The sequence below is a fragment of the Microcebus murinus genome, unplaced genomic scaffold, assembly GCF_040939455.1.
Source record: "Microcebus murinus isolate Inina unplaced genomic scaffold, M.murinus_Inina_mat1.0 scaf008_hap2_Mmur4.0, whole genome shotgun sequence".
Taxonomy (NCBI): domain Eukaryota; kingdom Metazoa; phylum Chordata; class Mammalia; order Primates; family Cheirogaleidae; genus Microcebus; species Microcebus murinus.
Genome location: NW_027438954.1, coordinates 1,175,516 through 1,193,798, shown reverse-complemented (window position 1 = coordinate 1,193,798; position 18,283 = coordinate 1,175,516). Strand labels below are relative to the sequence as shown.

Below are 18,283 nucleotides of genomic sequence, written 5' to 3'. Positions count from 1 at the left end.
AGGAAAATATAAGATGTGCTATGTCACCATTGTTTCTTAGAGCTGAATAGTACTCCATGGTATACATATACCACATTTTATTAATCCATTCTTGGATTGATGGGCACTTTGGCTGTTTCTACAGCTTTGCAATTATGAATTATGCTGCTATAAACATTCGAGTGCAGGTGTCTTTTTTGTAGAGTGTCATTGGATCTTTTTGGTAGATGCCCAGCAATAGGATTGCTGGATCAAACGGTAGATTCACTTGTATCGTTTTAAGGTATCTCCATATTGCTTTCCACAGAGGTTGAAACTAGTTTGCAGTCCCACCAGCAGTGTAGGAGTGTTCCTCTCTCTCCACAACCACGCCAGCATTTATTGTTTGGAGACTTTTTGATAAAGGCCATTCTCACTAGAGTTAAGTGATATCTCATTGTGGTTTTGATTTGCATTTGCCTGATGATTAGTGATGTTGTGCATTTTTTCCTATGTTTGTTGGCCATTCTTCTGTCTTCTTTAGAAAAGTTTCTGTTAACATCCTTTGCCCACTTTTTAATAGGGTGATTTGATTGTTTCTTCCTGTTTTTCGTGAGTTCTAAGTATATTCTAGTTATCAGCCCCTTATGGGATGCATAGGATGCAAAAATTTTCTCCCATTGTAGGTTGTCTGTTTACTTTCATGACTATTTCTTTGGCTGTCCAGAAACTTTGTAGCTTGATCATGTCCCATTTATTTATTTTTGTTGCTGCTGTGATTGCCTTTGGGGACTTCTTCATAAACCCTTTCCTAGGCCGATGTCTAGGAGAGTGTTTCCGACTTTTTCCTCTGCAATTCTAATAGTTTCATACCTTAGGTTTAAGTCTGTTATCCAGCGTGAGTTGGTTTTTGTGAGAGGTGAGAGGTGTGGGTCCTGTTTTAGCCTTCTACAGGTGGCTATCCAGTTTTCCCAGCACTATTTATTGAAAAGGGATTCTTTTCCCCAGCGTATGTTTTTGTCTGCTTTGTCAAAGATTAGATGGCTATAAGAGGATGGTTTTATATCAGGATTCTCACATCTGTTCCACTGGTCCATATTCCTATTTTTGTGCCAATACCATATTGATTTAATTACTACAGCTGTGTAGTATAGTTTGATATCTGGCATAATAATGCCTCTCATTTTTGTTGTTGTTGTTGCCTAGAATTGGTTTTGATATTCGGGGTCTTCTTTGGTTCCCTATGAAGCGTAAAATTATTTTTTCTATATCTGTGAAGAAAGCTGATGGGATTTTTACAGGTATTGCATTGAATCTGTAGATCAGTTTGGGTAGTATAGACATTTTGTTGATGTTGAGTCTGCCGATCTACGAGCATGGAATGGATTTCCATCTGTTTACATCCTCTGCTATTTCCTTCCTCAGTGTTTCATAGTTCTCCCTGTAGAGGTCTTTTACCTCCTTGGTTAAGTATATTGTGGAGGCTTTTTGTGGTTTCTTTGTGTTGGTTATTGCGTTGTTCTTGCAGGTCGGTTAGTGTTCTTATGATCCACATACGAAATTCCTCTTCTGTCATTTTGTTTGCCTGATTTGGGTCGGTGTCTGTTTCTAGGGGGCTGGTGCTCCTCTTTGGGGGGGGGTGTTTTCTGTTTTGTTCTTCATATTTCCAGAGTTCGTTTGCTGATTTCTTCCCAAGTCGATCAGTTTTTGTTTCTTTCCTCTAGGTTTTCGTTTGGGTATTCACACGCCTTGTTTAGTTTCTGACCCGTTAGGTGGTGTTTGTGGGTGAGATTCGACCACTCCCTGTATAATGAGTCAGTAGGTGCCGTGAAAAGGGTGTGCAGGATGTCCTCCTTGTCAGTAGATGGCGCTTGCTTGGAGAATCAGGCTATGATGTTGTTTTTGTGTCCTCTTATCAGCTCTTGTACCTGTAGATTGGCACTCAGTGCCTCAGGTGGTGGGTGGGGCCTTGGGACTTCCAGGTGTGTCCTTTTCTCTCCCTCAGTGAGGGCTGGTCTAGGAAAGCGTCTGGGAGGAGCAGGGTTGGGTAAGTCTGCCCTCAGGCACCACCAATGCCATTAGCAGGGGTCAAAGTTCTGTTCTCTGCTTCCAGGAAAAGCTGTCAGGGAGGGGCTGGAATGGCCCCGCTCAGTCAGAGAGTCTGCGTGTGGGGGTGGGGCTGTCTGAGATCTGCAGTCTGGAGCCAGCCTGGCTTGTTTCCACTGTCCCCAACTCCGCGGCTACTCCTGGGCCTCTTCCAGCAGGCCAGACCTCATGCCACCAGGCCTCCCCTGCCTGTGATGCCGGCCGGGAGGTTCCCTGCACAGGAACGCCACCTGGGCTGGGCGCACGGCCTCCCTTTGGGGGAGGGTTGCCCTCTAGGACGCTGATCTTCGCCTGAAGGCACACACACCTCAGTAGGCTGTTCACATATATTTCTTCTGTGCCCCGGGCAATGCGAGACCTCGGTGCACGGGATATGGTCTCCAGGTCCCACCTCTGGGTCCCAGAGTTCAAACTGTATCCCCACCAGGGAGAGGAGTGCCAGTCCCAATTCACCCACGGGGAGCCCAAGGGTGGTCTATGTCTCTCAGCCTCAGGGTCTGCCCCGTTCTCCTGGAATCACCGTGCCAGCAACACCTGGGAGGGCTGGTGGGTAGGGAGCTCATGCTCTGAGTTCCCCTTAATCAGCTATATGGTCCCAAAAAGGAAGGTCCTGTTCCCTGTAGGTGCCTCCGGCTGGTGGCTGATTGTCTCTCTGGGCAGCCGCTAGTAGGGTCAGTGGAGGGGAGAAGGAGGCAATATGGCGCCTGCTGCGTGGCTGGAGTCTGTGCACACTGAGGTGCCCCGAGGGATTTGGGAGCCTGGTGCCGCGTCCGCTACAGGCTCACCGCTCACTGGCGGCGGCCGTCTCTGGGCTGGTGTCCGCAGGTCTCTCCACCCGCTGGGGAGCCCACCAGCAGTCTGGGATGCAGGGGAGTGGAAACGGCAATCCACCTATCCTTCCCGCTGGTCTCCGGGCTGCTCCGGCGGTCTCAGCTTCCAGTTCTCCTCCGCAGTCTCCTCCCATGGAGTCTCCCGTGGTCTCAGGTACCCCTCCTTCCGACCCTCGTCCGCTGTATGCTCGTCTTCTTGCTTCTTTCTTCTAATTTCTGCTAGAATCTGTCTTTTCTGCAGAGACGCTCTGTCTGGCGGTGGTACTCGTCTGCCATCTTCGAAGGAAATCCTCGGGAACTTTTATACATTGTTGGTGGGAATGGAAATTAGTGCAACCTCTATGGAAGGTTGTACCTCCTCTACTTTTTCCTCCTATCTAACCCTCATCGACAACCTATACTTAATTTTTTTCCTACATTCTCATCATCTCGCTGTGTTGACTATCCACTGGTGCTGCTATATTTTCAAACTTTACCTACTGGCTCCATCTCATGAGTATTAAAACGCACGTACATGTTTTCTGTGTTCTATGTGACACTGTTTTCATTCCCTCACTGTTCATACACTTTTCAACCCACTTCAGTGTGGTTTGGGCATCCAGCAGTGCTAAAAATGCTCTTGCAAAGGTCACCAATAAGCAAGAGATGTCTGAACTCAATGGCCACTTTCCAGCCCTCATCTCATTGACCCCTCATCAGCATTTGACACATAGTTGGTCACTCCCATCCTGAATACCTGGCCTTAACTTTCTTGATAACATATTTCTACCATTTTGCAAGAAACTTTTACTATAGCCAATCATTAACTGTGAAAATTCTTCGGAGATTTCTCCTAATCCTCTTCTTTCATCTTCTATTTTTGCCTAGTCTTTCTTCCTAAGCAATCTTGCACACAGCTATGGATCTAAGAGTCACCTGTGTACTGATAACAAAGGCTCATTATAAGAAATTTAAGTAACACAGAAGAGTACACAGAAGAAAGTAAAAAAAGAATCACCTTCTAATGCCCCACTCTAAAACAGACATCATTAACATCAGGTGAACATTTTAGACATCTCCCAATACATAAGAACATATGGTTATTAAATTCTTCCATAGGATGATGCACTGGTGGGCAATTATCTTCTGTACCTTGGCCTGTGTTTCCATTTAAATTTGGTTTTAAAATTGTCTCCATATTATGTTCTTATTTTCATTTTTGCTTTGCTATGTTTGTGTAATAGCCTCTTTCTTTTCAACTTGCTCCTACTTAAATGGCAAGCTCTGTTCAGTCTGCCATTTTCTTTGATATAGGGTGGATGCATTCTCCCACACTCCACACTTACTTGATCTGAATCCTTTTGGCATCCTTCTCAGGACTACACTTTCTAATTTTTTTAATTTTTAGCTATTTTTTTTTCTTTTCAAAAGCTTTTAATTATTGTGGGAACATAATAGTTGTATATATTTATAGGGACATGTGATGTTTTGATATAGGCATGCAATGTAAATTAATCAAATCAGAGTATTTGGGGTATCCATCACCTCAGGCATTTATCATTTCTTTGTGGTAGGAATACTCCAATTCCACTCTTTTTAAAGTATACCGTGACTTACTGTTGATTAGGGTCCTCTGTTGTGCTATCAAATATTGTTCATTCTATCTAAATATCCAACCATATTTTTGCACCCATTAACCATCCCCACTTTATCCCCCACTCCTTGCTACCTTTCCGAGCCTCTGGTAACCATCATTCTACACTCTGTCTCCATGAGATCAATTGTTTGTAATATTTAGGTCCCACATATGAGTGAGAACATGTGAGATTTGTCTTTCTGTGCTTGGCTTATTTCACTTATATAGTGTTCTCAAGCTCCATCCATGTTGTTGCAAATGGCAGGATTTTGTTCTTTTCTACAACCATAAAATATTTCATTGTGCATATGTACCACAATTTCCTTGTCCATTCATCCATTGATGGACACATAAGTTTATTCCAAATCGTGGCTATTGTGAATAGTGCTGCAACAAACATGGGAGTGCAGATATCCTTTTGATATACTAAATTCCCCTCCTTTGGATAAATACCCAGCAGTGGGATTGCTGGGTCATGTGGTAGTTCTATTTTTAGTTCTTTGAGGAACTCCATACTGAATTAGTGGTTGCACTAATTCACATTCCCACGAACAGTGTACGAGGGTCCCCTTTCTCCAAATCCTCGCCAGCATTCGCTATTGCCTGTCTTTTTGATGAAAGCCGTTTTAACCAGGGTGAGGAGATATCTCACTGTAGTTTTCATTTGCATCTCTCTGATGACTAATGATGTTGAGCATTTTGTCATATGCCTGTTGGCCATCTGTATGTCTTCGTTTGAGAAATGTCTATTCAGATCCTTTGCCTGTTTTTTAATCATATTATTTGATTTTTTTCTATTGAGTTGTTGGAGCTCCTTTTATATTCTAGTTACTAATCCCTTGTTGGATGGCTGGTTTGCAAGTATTTTCTCCCATTCTCTAGGTTGTCTCTTCAATTTGTCGATTGTTTCCTTTACTGTGCTTCATGTGATCCCATTTGTCCAATTGTGCTTTGGTTGCCTGTGCTTAGGGAGTATTACTCAAGAAGTCCTTGCCCAGACCAGTGTCCTGAATCATTCCCCCAATGTTTTCTTTTAGTCGTTTCATAGTGTCAGGTCTTAGATTCAAGTCTTTAATTCATTTTTATTTGGTTTTCAGATATCCTGAGAGATAAGGATCTAGTTTCATTCATCCGCATATGGATATCCAGTTTTCCCAGCACCGTTTATTGAAGAGACTGTCCTTTCCCCACTGTATGTTCGTGGCACCTTTGTCAAAAAAGGAGTTCACTAAAGATGTGTGGATTCATTTCTGGGTTCTCTATTCTGTTCCATTGGTCTATGTGTCTGTTTTTATTCCAGGACCATCCTGTTTTGGTTACTACAGCTCTGTAGTATAGTTTAAGACCGGTAATGTGATTCCTCTAGTTTTGATCTTTTTGCTCAGGGTGGCTTTGGCTGTTCTGGGTCTTTTGTGGTTCCATATAAATTTTAGGATTTTTTTTTTTTTATTTCCATGAAGAATGTCTTTGGTGTTTTCACGGGGCTGGCATTGAATCTGCAGATTGCTTTGGGTACTATGGACATCATAACAATATTGATTCTTCCAATCCATGAGCACGGAATATTTTTCCATTTTTTGTATGTGTCCTCTTCACTTTCTTCCATCAACGTTTTATAGCTTTCATTAAAGAGACATTTCACTTCGTTGGTCAAGTTTATTCTTAAGTATTTGATTTTGTTTGTAGCGATTGTAAATGGGATTCCTTTTCTTGGTTTCTTTTTCAGATTGTTTACTGTTGGCATGTAGAAATGCTACTGATTTTTGTTTGTTGATTTTGTATCCTGCAACTTTGCTGAATTTGTTTATCAATTCTAATGTTTTTCTTGTGGAGTTTTTAGGTTTCTCTAGATATAAGATCATATTGTCTGTGAACAAAGATAATTTGACTTCTTCCTTTCCAGTTTGGATGTCCTATATTTCTTTCTCTTGTCTGATTGCTCTAGCTAGACTTCCAGTACTATGTTGAATAACAGTGGTGAAAGTGGACATCTTGTATTGTTCCAGATCTTAGAGGAGAGGCTTTCAATTTTTCCCCATTCAGTGTGATATGAGCTATGGGTCTGTCATATCTGGCTTTTATCGTGTTGAGGTAAGTTCCAGTTCCTTCTATACCCAGTTTCTTGAGAGCTTTTATCACGAAGTGATGTTGAATTTTATTGAATGCTTTCTCAGCATCAACTGAAACGATCACATGGACTTTGTCCTTTGTTGTGTTAATATGATGTATCACATTGATTGATTTGCATATGGTGAACCATCCTTGCATCCCTGGGATGAATCTTGCTTGATCATGACGAATACTCTTTTTAATGTGTTGTTGAATTCAGTTTGCTTGTATTTTGTTGAGAATTTTTGCATCTATGTTCATCAGCGATACCGGCCTATCATTTTCCTTTTTTTGTTGTGTCTTCATCTGGCTTGGCACCAGGGTCATACGGGGGCCTCGTAGAATGAGTTTGAGAGTGTTCCCTCCTCTTTGATTTTTTGGAATAGTTTAAGTAGGATTGGTATTAGTACTTCTTTGAATGCTTGGTAGTATTCAGCAGTGAAGCCATTGGGTCCTGGGCTTTTCTTTAATGGGAGATTTATTATTATTATTATTATTATTACTGCTTCTATCTCGTTGCTTGTCATTGGTTTATTCAGGCTTTGGATTTTTTCCTGGTTCAATCTTGGTAGGTTTTATGTGTCTAGGAATTTATCCATTTCTTCTAGGTTTTCCAATTTATTGGCATATAGTTGCTCATCGTAGTCTCTAATGACCCTTTGGATTTCTGCAGTATCAGTTGCAATGTCTCCTTTTTCATGTCTGATTTTATTTATTTGGGTCTTCTCTCTTTTTTTCTTAGTGACTCTGGCTAAAGGTGTGTCAATTTTGTTTATCTTTTCCAAAAGCCAACTTTTCGTTTCATTGATGTATTGTTTTTTTGTTTGTTTCAATTTTGTTTATGTTGGCTCTGATCTTTATGATTACTTTTCTTCTACTAATTTTTGGTTTGGTTCGCTCTTGTTTTTATAGTTCTTTGAGATGCATCATTAGGTTGTTTATTTGAAGCTTTTCTACCTTTCTGATGTAGGCACTAATTGCTATAAACTTTCCCCTTATTACTGCTTTCGTTGTATCTCATAGGTTTTGATATGTTATATTTTCATTTTCATTTGTTTTCAGAAATTTTTAAATTTTCTTATTAATTGACCCACTGGTCCTTCAGGAGCGTTTTGTTTTGTTTTGTTTTGTTTTTGGAGACAGAGTCTCACTTTGTTGCCCAGGCTAGAGTGAGTGCCGTGGCGTCAGCCTAGCTCACAGCAACCTCAAACTCCTGGGCTCAAGCAATCCTTCTGCCTAAGCCTTCCAAGTAGCTGGGACTACAGGCATGCGCCACCATGCCCGACTAACTTTTTCTATATATATTAGTTGGTCAATTAATTTCTTTCTATATTTATAGTAGAGACGGGGTCTTGATCTTGCTCAGGCTGGTTTCGAACTCCTGACCTCGAGCAATACGCCCACCTCAGCCTCCCAGAGTGCTAGGATTACAGGCGTGAGCCACCGTGCCCGGCCTGGAGCATATTGTTTAATTTCCATGTTTTTGTGTACTTTCCGAAGTTCCTCTTGTTATTGATTTCTAGTTTTATTCCATTGTGTCAGAGGAAATAGTTGATATGATTTCAATTTCCTTGGATTTTTTTTAAGACTTGTTTTGTGGCCTAACATATGTGGCCTATCCTTGAGAATGATCCATGAGCTGAGGAGAAGAACATGTGCTCTCCAGCTGTTGGATGAAATGTTCTGTAAATATCTCTTAGGACCATTTGGTCTATAGTGCACATTAAGTCCAATGTTCTTTGTTGCTTTTCTGTGTGGATGATCTTTCCAGTGCTGAAAGTGGAGTGTTGAGGTCCCCAGCAAATATTGAATTGGGGTCTATCTTTCTCTTTATCTCTGATAATATTTGCTTTATATATCTGGGTGCTCCAGTGTTGGGTGCATATATATTTAGAATTGCTATAGCCTCTTGCTGAATTGACCCCTTCATCATTATATAATGACATTCTTTGTCTCTTTGTACAGTTTTTTGGCTTTAAATCTATTTTATCTGATAGAAGTACAACTGTTCCTGCTCTTTTTTGATTTCCATTTGCATGGGATACCTTTTTCCATCCCCTTATTTTCAGACTATGTATGTCTTTATAGGTGAGGTGATTTTTGTTGTTTGGTTTTGGTTTTTTGTAGGCAACATATAACTGGTTCTTGTTTTTTAATCCATTCTGCCACTCTATGTCTTTTGATTGGAGAGTTTAGTCCACTCACACTCAATGTTGTTATTGATAGCTAAGGACTTACTACTGCCATGTTATTTGATTTCTGGTTGTTTTGTGGTCCACTCTTTCTTCTTTCCTTCCTGTCTTGCTTTGTTAAAACTGGGTTTTCTCTGGTAGTGTGTTTTAATTTTTTGCTTCTTATTAATATTTTTTGTGTATCTGTTGTAGGTATTTTGATTTGAGGTTACCATGAGGCTTGCAAAAACCATTCTATAACCAATCATTTTAAACATATGACACCTAAACTCTGCTTGCAAACAAGCAAATGAATAAAGAAGCAAAGGGAAATCTAATAGAAATTCTACACTTTATCTCCGCACCCCACCCCACCCCACCCTCCCGCTTTTTAACTTTGTGTTGTTGCTATTTATATCTTTTTATACTATCTCTTAAAAAAGTTCAATAACTTATCTTAGGATCTTTTAGTCTTCCTACTCAAAATGTAAGTGGTTTATACACCGCAATTACAGCAATAGAGTATTCCATATTTGTGCACTTACTGCTGCCAGTGAGATTTATACCTTCAGGTGATTTCTTATTGTTCATTAACATCCTCTTCTTTCCAGATTGAAGAACTCCTATTAGCATTTCTTGTAGGACAGGTCTGGTGTTGAAGAAACCTCTCAGCTTTTGCTTGTCTAGGAAAGTCTTTATTTCTCCTTCATGCTTGAAGGTTATTTTTGCAGGATATAATATTCTAGGGTTAAGTCTTTTTTTCCTTCAGCACTTTGAATATGTCATGCCACTCTCTCCTGGCCTGCAAGGTTTCCACTGAGAAATCTGCTGCTGGATGTATGGGAGCTCCTTTAATATGTTGTTATTTTTCTCTTTTTGCTTTCTTCTCTTAGGACCTTTTCTTTATTCTTGACCTTTGGGAGCTTGATTATGAAATGCTTTGAGGTAGTCAAGGATTTGGGTTAAATCTGCTTGGTGTTCTACGACCTTCTTGATATCTTTCTCTAGGTTTGGAAAGTTCTCTGTTATTATTTCTTTCGATAGACTTTCTATCTCAGTCTCTCTCTCTACCTCCTCTTTAAGGCCAATAACTCTTAGAATTCTCTTTTGAGGCTATTTTCTAGATCTTATAGGTGTGTTCATTCTTTTTTAATTCTTTTTCTTTTTTCTCTTGTGACTGTGTATTTTCAAATAGCCTGTCTTCAAGCTCATGAATTCTTTCTTCTGCTTGATCAGTTCTGCTGTTGAGAGACACTGATGCATTTCTGTTTGTCAATTGAATTTTTCAGCTCCAGAATTTTGCTTGATTTTTTAGAATTATTTCAATCTCTTTGTTAAATGTCTCTGATAGGCTTCCTGTGAATTCCTTCTCTGTGTTGTCTTGAAGTTCCCTGAGCTTCTTTAGGACAGGTATTTTGCATTCTTTGTCTGAAGGATCACATATCTCCATCACTCTGGGATTGGTCGCTGGTACTTTATTTAGTTTGTTTGGTGGGGTCATGTTTTCTTGGATGTTCGTGATGCTTGTGGATGTTCGTTGATGTCTGGACATTGAAGAGTTAGGTATTTATTTTAAGCTTTGCAATCTGGCCTTGTTTGAACCTGTCCTTCTTGAGAAGTCTTTCCAGATATTCAAAGGGAATTGAGTATTGTGATCTATGTCTTTGGTCACTGCAGTTGTATCAGCACTGGGGGCACCCCAAGCCCAGTAATGCTGTGACTCTTTCAGACTCCTGGTGGTACCTGTTGGTGGATTTGGGTAAGATATGGGAGAATTCCCTGGATTACCAGGCAAAGTCTCTCACTTCCTTCCCTCACTCTCTGTGCTGGGCTGCTGGAGTAGGGGGAGGAGTGATGTGGTTACCCCCTCGTGGCCACTGCAGCTAGAACCGCATCAGGGCACACCTGAAGTTAGCCTAGTCTCACCCAAAGCCCACAGTGACTGTTGCCTGGCTACCTCTGATGTTTATTCAAAGCCCAAGAGCTCTTTAGTCAGCAGGCGGCACATCCTACCAGGACTGGGTTGTTCTCTTCATGGCAGCAGGTTTTCTTCTGGCCCAGGGTGGGTCTGGAAATGCCACCTAGGAACTAAGGCCTGTAATCAGGGGCTTCAGGAGTCTGTTTGGTAAGTTTACTGTGGGTGAGCTGGTACCCAGGTTGCAAAACAAAGTCCTCTGCGCTTTTCCCTTTCCTCTCCCCAAGTGGAAGAAGTCTATCCCTGAGCTGCACTGCGTGGAGTTGGGGGAGGGGTGACACAGGCACTGGCTTGGCTACCACTACTGGTGTCTCACCGGGTCACATGCACCCCAACGCCACTGGCTCTAGGCCAGCACAGCTGCAGGAATTGCCCAAGGACTGCAGCGTTTGTGGCCTGACTGCCTTACAAATTTATTCCAGGCCCCAGGCTGCTTTTAGTCAGCTGGCAGTGGGGCTAGCCAGAACTCAGGGTTTCAGGGTGGAGGATTTATTTACCTCTGGCGGGCCTGGTCTAAATACTCCCTCCGTGGGTGCTGGCAGTATTCTGCCCTGTGCTGTGTTCCCCTGTGACAGGGCGGCCCTGAGTTCCAATGCAAAGTCCCACAATCACTTCGCTCTCCCTTCCCTGGGCACACAGATTCAGATTCTCTCTCTACTCGGTGGGCTGGCCTGGCACTTCCTGGGGGATGGCGGAGGGGTGCCATAGGAAAGGCGAGACTGTCTTTTCTGCCCTCTTCAGTGCCTCTTTCCTTGATATAACGTTAAAATCAGGTACTGTGATCGCTCACCTGCTTTTTGGTTCTTCCGAAGGTGCTTCTTTGGGTGAATACTTGTTGAATTGGTTGTTCGGGCATAGGGGCAGTTTGCTGGAGGTTTCTATTCAGCCACCTTGTTCCACAACCCATTCCCCAGGACTACACTTTCTGAGATATGTGTCTAGCTGTCCATCTCACTCTAACTTAAGGGTTCACAGAGTGGTGGTCATAGTAGTGGTGGCGAATAGTTACTTGGAGGGTCTGAGTTCTACCACTTTTCAAATTTATGGCGTGAGGTTTTCCTACCTTGTTTTGTTGTGGCTTTGTGTGCTTTTTGCTGGCCTTTACCACTTTTATCAGGCATTAGAGGGGGGAAATTCTGAGGTTTGACTTTATGCCATCATGTTTTTCCCTGGCAGCTGACAGAATAATTTACACTTCCAGTCCAGATATCTCTTTTGTTCCCTAGGTTCACATAACCAACAAGGTTGTTAACATCTCCTCTTGTATGTTGTGGCAATCACTGTCCTTGGCCCACCCCACAAACATTTCCTGCTCCACCTTTCCTATTCAGATATTTCACAGGCATCCCTTGCCTTCATGGAGGAAATCAGAACTGATCTAAATAATTGGTAGTGTTCTCCATCCTGTTAGTTATTGATGGGCCTAAGGGTGGATATGCAAGGGAGGCTAATGTGATAAAGAGGGATTCTACTAGGGAGAAGCCTCCCCCCACCTCTGAATGTGATGGTTAATTTTATGTGTCAATGTGACCGGGCTATGGGTTGCTGAGATATCTGATTAAACTAAACATTGTTTCTTGGTGGTCTGTGAGGGTGTTTCCAGAGGACATTAGCATTAGGATTGGTGGACCGAGTAAAGCAGAGAGCCCTCCCCAGTGTGGCTAGGCATAATCCAGTCCACTGAGGGAGGGCCTGAACAGAATAAAAATCCTAACTCCAGTGGTATTGGCCTCTCCATCCCTGTCTGAGGGGATTAAGTCTGCATTGCCCGAGGAGACTGTGATGCCTCCCCTGAGACAGTTGTTGGCATGCAAGACAATGCTGACTCTTCTCAGGACCCATCCCATCCCTCCTCTTTGCTTATACAACTATACCTAGACTCAAGTCCCAGCAGGCCCTAAAGGTGAGGTGCAAAGTGTGAAGCATGGGAAGGTGTGCTGCCCTCCAAAAGAACTATCTGAGTTTTCTAATTTATACAAACAGAAATCCAGGGTACATATGTGGGAACGGATACTAAGCATGTGGGGAAATTGTGGAAGGAACATAAAGTGGGATCAGGCTGAATTTATTGATAGGGGATAAGTAAATAGAGATTCTCCACTTAATGGTGCATCTTGGGGACTTATAAAGGGCTCTAACAGCTTGTGTGGTTGGTTGGCTCAAACATGGACAGAAGGATGACCCACAGCAAGGGAACTGGAAATGCCTGACCCACCTTGATTTAATGTAGAGGGAAGGATTCAAAGGCATAGGGAGATTAGAATGGTAGAGTGGATTTGTCATTTAAGACCTACTCACCCACACTGGGAGGGTCCAGAAGGCATGCATTTCACCAGTATTGTGAGAAATAAATTTGTGAGGGGAGCCCCAGCATCCTCGAAGAGCTCTGTGATTACTTTTCTCTGTAGCCTAGACCTTACAGGCAGAGCCGCAACCATTCAACTGGAAAGCCTGAATGCAGTGGGAGTAATTGGATCTTGAGGTGGCAGGGGCCATGTGGTGGCACTCAGTCACCAAAGGCAAGGTGGATGTGGTTATCATAATGGACAACAGAGTCAAAGCAGCAATCACAATAGTCTGATTCTCACAGACTTATGGCATTGGCTAGTCCATCATGGTGTTCCTAGAAGTGAAATAGATAGGAAGCCTAATAAGTTCTTACTTAATCTGTATAATCAGGTCTACTTGGTTCTGCTATTGCTAGAGGCTTACAGGGTCTTCCCTGACTGTAGCGAAGGTGCCCCATCGCGGGTGGGAGAAAAAGGCCATTTGGGCTGTGTGTTGTCCGCGTAGCCGACAGGAAGCAAACACGTTCTCGAAAGCTGAAGGCTCCAGCGACCTCTCTTACCACCATCATAGCAGTCCCAGGTTGCAACAAGGACAGTGTTAAAGCAGGCTGTAAAAAAGTGTGGCTACCCTGGTCACCTGACTTTTGAATGCTGCAATTTTCTCCGAGTAGACCCCAAAAGGGACATAGTTTTAGATGTCAGCAGTACAAGCACTGAAGATAGTGATGAAGAGAATGAAGAACTGAATAAACTACAGGCATTACAGGAAAAAAGAATAAATGAAGAAGGGGAAAAGAAAAAAGAAAAAAGCAAAGAAAATCAAATTGAAAATAAGAGGAAAAGGTCATATTCATCCAGTTCCACTGAAGAAGATACTTCAAAACAAAAGAAACAAAAATATCAGAAGAAAGAAAAGAAAAAAGAAAAAAATAGTAAATAAAAAAAGAGGAAACATCACAAAAAGGAAAAAAAAGAAGAGGAAAAAGGAAAAGCATTCTTCTACCCCTAATAGTTTGGAATTCTCCAAAAAGGAACTGAGACTGTGGCCTAGGACATTACATTTAAAAATTTGTTTTTTAAAATTATGTACCCTTCCTTGGAATTTGCTATATATTCTGCTTTGCAATAAATCCCGGCCTTTTCCATTAAAAAAAAAAACAAAAAAAAAACCACTGTGTAATCAAAAAGTTCCAGGCCAAGTGGCAAAAATCCAGCCTGAACCATGAGAACAGACAATCATGGTCCCTCAATCAGTTCCCAGACTTGAGCCAGTTTATAGGCCAAGAACCCCTTCAGTGAAGGGGAGGCTGGGTCCTCTTGAGGAAGGATCCCAGTACACTACCAAAGATTAATACTGTGATCTTTTTTTCCAAGCTTTCCCCCAAAGGCCTACAGCCTTTTACAAGGGGAACTGCACTGGGGGAAAGGAAAAAGTCAGACCTATTGGGGACTATTGAATACGGGCTCTGAACTGACACTAATTCCGGAGGGCCCAAAACATCACTGTGGTCTGCCAGTCAGACTAGGGGCTTATGGAGGTCAGGTGATCATGGGTTTCAGCTGAGGTCCGTCTCATGGTGGGCCCAGTGGGTCTGTGAACCCATCCTGTAGGTATTTCCGAAGTTATGGAAGGCATAATTGGAATAGACATCCTCAGCAGCTGTCAGAATCCCCACATTGGTCCCCCAACCTGTGGAGTGAGGGCTATTATGGTCGGAAAGGCCATGTGGAAGCCGCTAGAACTGTCTCCACCTAGAAAAATAATAAACTCTAGCTTTGCTTCTTGAACAAAATGATAAAGTTTCAAAAGAAGAAAACTTTTTCCCTCTTTTACCCGTCTTCCTGCCTTGGACTTGGACGTGTTGAACAGCATTCGTGATCATGAAGAAAAGGTCCAGAAAATTATGGGGATGTCAGCGTTGACATTTTAAATCACTGAACCAACTCCAACAACCACCTTCATCTAGACCTTTTTCATCAAAATGTAAGCCCCATGATTTGTTTAAGCCACTCCTATTTGGGTACCCTGTTGGTATCTGCAATGGTACCTGCTGCCAAAAGTATTACTAACTGAGACACATTTATTTCGTACACCTCAAAATGAACATAAGTGAACTCATGATCCTCTCCACTAAACTTCCTTTTCTTATGGTTTCTCCCATCCCAGTGAAGGAACACCATCCAGTAGTCACCTGGACGGCTAAAAATAGTTCTTACCACATCTCCTCTGGCCCATCTCCAGTGCAATCTCCAAAAGCAGCCATAGTAATGTTTTAAAGGGAACTTTTCTGATCATGTCTACCCCCTTGCTTAAAATCCTCTAACGGCTTCCCACTTAACTGAAAATTAAGTCCAAACTCCCTACAGGGTCTATAAGACCTTATGTGATGTGACTCTTACCCACCTCTCTATTATAGCTTCATGTCAACTTTGGTCCTCCTCCATCTCTAGACTAGCAACACTGACTTCCTTTTACTTTCTCATCCTCTTATTCTCCTTTAAGATCCCTCTTTTGTCAGCCTAGTATACTTTTCTCCCAATATTTGCCTCAGTAACTCTTCCTCATCACTCACATTGCAGCTTACACATCATTTTCTTAGTAAGTCTTCCATGGACCCCTGCCACTAGGTCAAATCCTTCACTGAATGCTGCTAGAGCACCACGTTCACTTTAAGCACATATAACCTCTAATTACTTACTCCGTTTTTCTGCTGGACAGTAAGCTCCTGAGCACAGGCACTGTGTCTGTTTTCAAACAAAAGTCCTCATCCTCCCACCATCAACATTTTAAACATACATTAATTCTTAAGCTAACTTCTTCCTCCGGATGTGAGGGAGAAAATGTTTCTCCTCTTAACCCCTCACTTGTACTTTGGATTCCATCCTGCCTCACCTTCTCAAGTACTCTGAGACTTTGACTCTGCCCCCACACAGACACTTTTCAGAATCATTAGTCTCTCCCTCACCTCAACATCATTAATGTAAACATTTAAGCATCTCCCTAGTGCATCTCATGTTAAAAAACAAACAAGAAGCCTCAGTTGAGTCTACCTCTTCCTCCTGCTACTGTAGTATTTTTCTACTCTTCTTCATAGACAATTTCACTCTAAAGAGATGGGCAAAATTTTAGATTTAGAAAATGCTGGGTGTTCGTGAGAATATAGAGCAAAGGCACAACCCCTGTAGACAGTAGAATTTAGATAGGTATTAGAAAAAACAAATTAAATCAAATATACCAATAATCTATGATGCAGCAGTTCCACTTCTAGGTGTATATCATAGAACAACATCTTTCCAGTTGCTGCCTACGACACTATAGTGAATGTGTTGTGAAATCAGTTTGTGGGTTGTGACTACATTAAACAAGTGAACCAGAAGAAAATGGAATAGAAAATATTAGATTGCATTGCATGTCGTTAGGGTAAGTATTGTTGTGTGAAAATTTTATTTCACTTACTTATATGTGTGTGCTTATATGTGTGGGTACGTGTGTGCATGCATGCTTGTGTTCTCCAGGACACAATACAAAATGTATTCCTTTCTGGGGTTTCTGTCAGAAAAACTTGCAAAACACTCTCTCCTAGACAGTTTCTTGAATATGTGCCAAAGGAGATCTGTCTATATGTGACTGTTCACTCCAGTGTGGATCAAACACCGGGAAAGAGGCTGAGTGGTTTTCACAGAGAGTCCTGTTGAATGCACCCTATTATTAGGAGCCTCCTTCACAGTGGTGGCACTTTGGTGAGCATTGACATGGGACACAAAATATTCTCAAATTGTGGGCCCATTCGAAGAGGTCCATCCCCATACCGCCTCCTCAAACCTTCTCACCAATCTGCCAAGCCTATTACTACTAAGTCCCCGATCATCCAGCCCAATAATTAACCATGGCCCATACATCAGTGTAGATCTTGGCTTCAGGCCTCTGTGCTTCTTGGGAGAATGGACGGTGACATGTATTTATCAATGTTGGGCTCACCATGATGATTTCCTTTTCCCCACTGGACTTCGGGGACACACTTGTTTGGGACTGTAATATCACTGCAATCCACATCCACAAGGTTGCAGCACACCCTGTAGAGCCTTTCTTTAAACCAGGCTACAGAGTTTTTCTCCCCAGTCACCAAGTCGCAAGAAACTCCCAATGAACCCGTATGTTGGGTGTGGGTTGACAAACAGGTGGCAGCATAAGGAGGAATAAAAGCCAAATCTTGTATATGTCATTTCTCTTTAGTGATGGACGTCTACTGGTTATACTAGACTTTATGGTTTAGTGGATTAGTCAACACCCAGTTAATGATGGACAGCTCAGGTCGCATGATCATCTGATTTCTCTTGGTCAGTCTCTACCAGGGCTAGTAGCAAGCTAGGAGCAGTCTCCCAGAAAAGATAATAGTTACTTGCTGATGAAGGCATGAATTTGCTCCAACCCTAGGGTCCACTGACAGGTTTCTCTCATCAGGGATTACTACAGACTCCATAGGGCATCATGATCTGTTACAGACACTTCAAGCACCATTGGATCCCCTGGGTCATAAGGGCTTGGTGGCAGATCTGCGTGAACTGCAGCCCGGGACAATGGGAGAGCCTTCATTTACTCTGGGCCCTCACTGAATACTAGCCATTTTTCTTGTCACCTACAAAATGGGTTGGAGCAGGACACACAAAGGTGGCAAATTTAATTTTATCTTCAACATCTAAACTGGCCCACCAAGCATTGTGTCTCACTACTGCTAGGGGATGAAAACTGAAGCAACTTGGCCTCCACATTGGAGGGACTATCTTGCCATGCCTCAAGTCACTGGACCCCTACTGGTTTCATAGAGGTGGCAGGCTTCTGTAATTTCAAAGGATTTAACTCAAAGCTTTTGGAATCTCATGAGTCTTTCCAAGGTATCTAGGGTACCTGCTACTTTCTCGTCTCTAGGTCCTGTCAGCATGATGTCATCAACAGAGTGGACTAGAGTAATTCCCACTGGATGACGGTGTGGTTAAAATCTCCAAAGACTAAACTGGAGCTCAGACATGGAAATATGATATATCTCTACAGGACAGTAAGCGTATAGAATTTTCTATGCTAAAGAAATCAAAGTGCTTTTAATGTTCTCTGCTTGCTGAAATGTAGAAAAGAGTATTGATTTGCTCTGGTAAGGGGGTCACATCTGGGAAAGTAACTGCTGTGGAGTCACCACCTGGTTGTATTTAGGTCCATTCATCTCTTGCACTAGCTA

At 42.3% G+C, this 18,283-nt stretch overlaps 1 pseudogene; it reads left to right on the top strand.

Moving 5' to 3' along the window:
• The first annotated feature begins 13,496 nt into the window (after positions 1–13,496).
• Positions 13,497–15,475, top strand: LOC109730301 (uncharacterized; annotated as a pseudogene).
• The last annotated feature ends 2,808 nt before the right edge of the window (positions 15,476–18,283 follow it).